The sequence below is a fragment of the Montipora foliosa genome, chromosome 4 (genome assembly GCF_036669935.1).
Source record: "Montipora foliosa isolate CH-2021 chromosome 4, ASM3666993v2, whole genome shotgun sequence".
Classification (NCBI taxonomy): Eukaryota; Metazoa; Cnidaria; class Anthozoa; order Scleractinia; family Acroporidae; genus Montipora; species Montipora foliosa.
The window spans coordinates 18,455,080-18,460,079 of NC_090872.1; the positions used below are offsets into that span (position 1 = coordinate 18,455,080).

Here is a 5,000-nt window from a genome sequence, read left to right on the forward strand (position 1 = left end):
GCTCTGCCTAGAATTTTCCAAGTGATCTTATACTCTGTTTTTGCTTTCTTTAAGCGCCATACATATTTGCTTAGCTCAGTTTGATTACTGTACTTTTCTGTCCTAAAAGATTGCTTGTGGTTTGCGAACCTCGCCTTAAAGTCCGTGTCCGTGAGCCCTACATAGTGCTCAGTCCCCTCGCTAGATGTGACAGAGGCCTGGTACACAATGCCCTTTGCGAGGCACTGGTTGTCGAGTGGGCACTCCTCTTTCTTCCTGCAGTTGCATAGCCTTTCTTCGCGTGTTTCTGTTCCTGATTGTAGTAGTAGGCGCTTGTTTTTTGAATCTATTACACTTTTTACGCATAAATACCGCGTTTATGTAAATAGAATCATAAGATCCTGAAAAGTGGGAGCGCTACGCTCCTACGAAACAAGCTTGTCGATCTGCAATGAAAAAGTAGTCCACTCTTCTATATATATAACCAGCTCCAACTCCTTTGTTGTTGAGCACTCTCTGAGGGCTAGTATTGGAACTTAAAGTACTGTATATATATATATATATATATATATATATATATATATATATATATATATATTTTTTTTTATTATTATTATTATTCATTTGTAAATACACTATACAAGTATATCACTCAATTTCAAGTAGCCAGTTGTTAATTGCCTATACGTAGAGAGATTTACAACTGTATTCGAAGACAAATAAAGTTTCCATTATGAATTAATTATTATTATTATTATTATTATTGAATGTAATAATTTTGTAAATATTTAAACGTTCTTTTAGCCTTCTTAATCTTGTAAAAAATTATTGTGAAATTTTAATTATTATTATTATTATTATTATTATTATTTTGTGTTGCCGTCGCATTATGAGTAACAGACACCAACGCAAGCTCATAAGAGGTCACATATAGGTAGTCTGCAATTTTTGTTTTTTTTTTCCAAAACAGAAGATGTGCACTCAAAGGTGTGGCAGAATAAAGTTGTAGAGAATGGCTATTGCAGACATTATTTTATTAACCAAAGTTTCTGCCATACATTTCCTGTAATTCCAAAGTCACAAAACTACAGAGAATGTATGGAGACAAGAAAGCAATATTTTGGAATGCCAAAGAATAGATAGCAAGTCCAGTTCATATCAGTTGTGAACTTGAACATATTTGTTTGGTTTATGAAGGCGAAAGTCTATAACGTAGCCTCATGAACAGCTTATTTTGCTTTGAATTTCTTGCCATGTTGCCCTGATTACCCATGATGCACTCAATAGCGTGAACTCATCTCTTGTCACACTATACTTTGACACAGCTTGGTAACCATGTTTTACACCGCGACTATGAACTTGATCTAAATGAAGGTCGGTTTGCTAATCTTGTTGGTTTTAAGGCCGAGACACACTAGGCGATAAGTCGCTGCGACACGTCGCGGGGACAAGTCGCCGCAACAAATCGCCTTGTGTGGCACGGTTAATTTCGTGAAAATCATTGTCGCTGCGGCAGAACTTTGTCACCGCGATTAGTCGCACGAATTCAAACCAGTTTGAATTCATGCAACTTATCGCAGCTACAAAATTAGCGAAAGCAGCGTTGTCACATCGTGTGTACACAATCCGGCAACAAGTCGCTTCGACAAAATATAAACGAACCATTGAGAGAGCGTCATATGGTCAGCCATATTGAATTAGAAAACTAGTTCACATTCCCCCTCATACGAGATCACTGCGTGTGCTCCGAACAGGCGTCGTGTCGCAGCGACTTGTTTTGCAAGTAGTACACATGGAGCAACTTGTCGCAGAGACATGTCGCTGCGTCTTGTCGCCTAGTGTGTCCCGGCTTTTAGTGTAACAAAGCAGATTGACAAACGAGAACAATTTGTCCACTAATCTTTCAGATATTAATGAATGAATTAATTAATTAATTGAAGCGTTGACAGGATTTAAATTCATCTCAAATTTTCACCACATGATCATTCCCAGAAAAGCCGACAACATTGGTTCAGATATTGTGTTTTCGTTTTCTGCATCCAATTTACAGGTGCCCTATCCATTGATGAGCTTGACTGCATGCGTAAATTAGCATGCAGTTATCAAGAAACAATTTTACGGTCTATTTGCATTTTTGAGACCGATAGAATATTAATTTTTTTTTTACTAGTAGTAGTAGTAGTATTAGTAGTAGTAGTAGTAGTGGTACGTAGTATGTAGTACTGTAGTACTAGTTGTAGCATAGTTAGTAGAGGGGCATTGTTAGTTCTAGTTGTAGTAGTGTTATTTCATATATGTTCCACATCAATAAGTTGGATGTGGCTCTTCCTGTTGTTATTGTTTGGAAGTTAACCCCTAAACCCACACAAGAAATGATAGTGCGCGTAAGTTAATGGACTTAGTTACAACCCTAAATATGAAACTGTCACGTATAAACTCAAGGGGTCTGAAGTGATAATCTGATAACTCGATAAATTATGAAAAAAAAAAAATGGTGTAAACACTATATAAATATTCGGTTTTATATTTTTATCAAGAGGATTAAAGGCAACCAAGACGCTCAAAAATTAATAAACGCCGCGGCGTTTAATCGAGTAAATACGGTATGTACGGAAATATCCTCCTCCCTGATTTTGAGTTGTTGTTCTGAGAACGAAAGCAACCGAGATTCATAGAGCTAACAAAATTAACATTCTTGCCGCCTTCTACATTTCAGTCCAGTTGGATCCTGGCGGGACAAGAATTTTCTAATTTATGCAGAATTCTCTCGCTTGTTTCCATGAGCGTCGGAACAAAAGAATTGCAAAGATAATTCGTGTCAAACCCAAGAATCCATTGGCGTCAAGAGTTATAGCACTTTAAAAATTTCCAGAGGAAGATCGGCCTCGCACATTGCGAAAATTCTGAAGAAAGATCTGCAACTATGGCCACTTCCAAAGCTGGTTTAGCTTACCGAGTTCTAACGTGTACTTTTTTCTCTTACATTCCTCAAATAAACGCCTCATTCTTCTGATCGGGGGCGGCGTTTAACTTTAAGGAAACTGACCCTGGACCGAGCTGGGTGAAATTCCAGACTCTCCCTAATAATAACGATATGCACTTAAACTCTAAAGTGGCATCACAAGCTTTTCCAACATCCTTTCCTATAAATTTGAGATCATTGCTTATCACACCATCGATCATATCCACGACGATTCACAAAAGCGGAAGGAGAACTAAGAAGCCACATGATGAACACTTTTCAGCAGTTCTTCCAGCATGCGTTAGATTGTGTTGATCCAAGTTGCATTCTCCCAATCTGCGTTAACATGAAACTGAAGCTGAAACACTCACAGATCTGTCACCAGAAAACAAGCTGTGTACTATGTAAGGAGATGAAGTCTCTTGCTTCACAGCACAGCCAACAGTGCAAAGATTTTTACTGCTGCGTGCCATTTTGCATGGAAGCAAAACTCGAAATGTTTAAACAAGATTATCTTGTGGATTTGGATGATAGCATAGATTTCCTGTCTCAGGAGAAAATTTCTGGCTGGGGTCAGAAGACTGACAAAGAAAACACCATTTCAGCGACAAACAGCGCTAGCGCATTTCTGCAGGCCAATTCCCCTTCGCTGCAGGGAACAGCTAGTTCCTATCCGCCTCCTTTGCGTCATTTATCTCCAAGCCAGAACCAGCTGCCGCGAACGTTGCCAAGCTACAATGATGCAGTAATGCAGATGCCACAGTCACTAGAGACTGACTTCATCGACAACCTGCCGTTCTTTTCTAACCATGCTCAATCTGCAGGCAAGCATGAAGCAACTGCACCCAGAACAATCGATAGAGCCAGATCCCAATCGAAAGATCCTACGGATAATTTACCTTGTGAACAACGTTCCCCAACCACGAACCCTCAGGACCCGCTTACCAGTACTTCGTCGTTCGCTAAAAAGCATGTTCTTTCTGAAGCAACCGAGATAGATCTTGTCATTACGAATGCCAATGCCGTCAGCTTTCCACGCGAGAAAATTGAGTTGGAACGTGGTGTTGGCCACTGTCTTTCCCAAAAGGTGGCGGATACGTCGAAATATCTCAGCAAGGACTCCTTTTGGGGAGGGGATAGTGTCAACGCTAAAAGCAACATTAATCTTTGTAATCTCCGTCTTATGGACGCTTCATATGGTATTATGCGCCATGTAATAAACACGAAGACAAGAAGAGAGCTTCTGATGAACTTTGGATTATTAAGGAGCGCGTTACGTGTTATGAAAAGACTGAACTCATCTTCAGAGCAATAAGAAACTGGAGTGTCCTTGTCCTTCAAAGTTTCAAACTGAAGCAAGATTCCGACCCCAGGAAATGAAGCAATCGCTTTAGGAACTTCATTTCAGGGACTTGATTCTGTCAAGGCTAAAATCCGCTTGAAGAAAATTGCGCACTGTTCAATTAGAATAATTAATTCAGTGTCAGTTTCCATTACATGTGTCTGTGAAATATTTGCCTTTTAATAGCAAGGATGAATTTTGAACAAATTGTGAATCGGAAGTAAGGCTCTGGTATAATCTATAATCTAAAGTTACTTCTTTTTTTTAAGGAGCCAAAATGTTTTCGACCGTACGGTCATCATCAGTGGTACATGGTGGAATTTTACATACAACTTGGTTTTGTTCGATTAAGTTATTCCCAAAGGAAACAGTTTCACAATAAAATAATGTACTTGTTTGTTTAGGGTTGGTTTCTCGCAAGCACTTAGAAGGCCCTCCATTATTTTCATCCGAAAAGTGGTTTTCTTGGTGCACGCAATGTTCCATGTGTATGCGTGGGTTGGATGTTTTGCGAGGTGACGGGCTGGACTTGTTCTCGTGTTCTGTATTTCGCACGGCGAAGTTTCTTTTTGTTTCCGGCCCAATGTAGGTTTCGCCACATGTACACTCCGCACGGTAGATGACATTTGATTTGTGCTGGTTTTTATCTTTGAGATTGAATAAACTTTTGATTTTCCGTGTTTGCCACAAAATGATAAACATAAATCGCCCATCCGT

At 39.4% G+C, this 5,000-nt stretch overlaps 1 protein-coding gene across 1 annotated transcript in view; it reads left to right on the plus strand.

Annotated features, from left to right (window-relative positions):
• The first annotated feature begins 1,336 nt into the window (after nucleotides 1–1,336).
• The window catches only part of LOC137999053 (uncharacterized), a 22,567-nt gene continuing 18,903 nt past the window's right edge, over nucleotides 1,337–5,000 (plus strand). The window contains exon 1 of the mRNA XM_068844881.1: nucleotides 1,337–1,353. The gene's annotated coding sequence lies outside the window, so the exon portion shown is untranslated. The remainder of the gene's footprint in view (nucleotides 1,354–5,000) is intronic.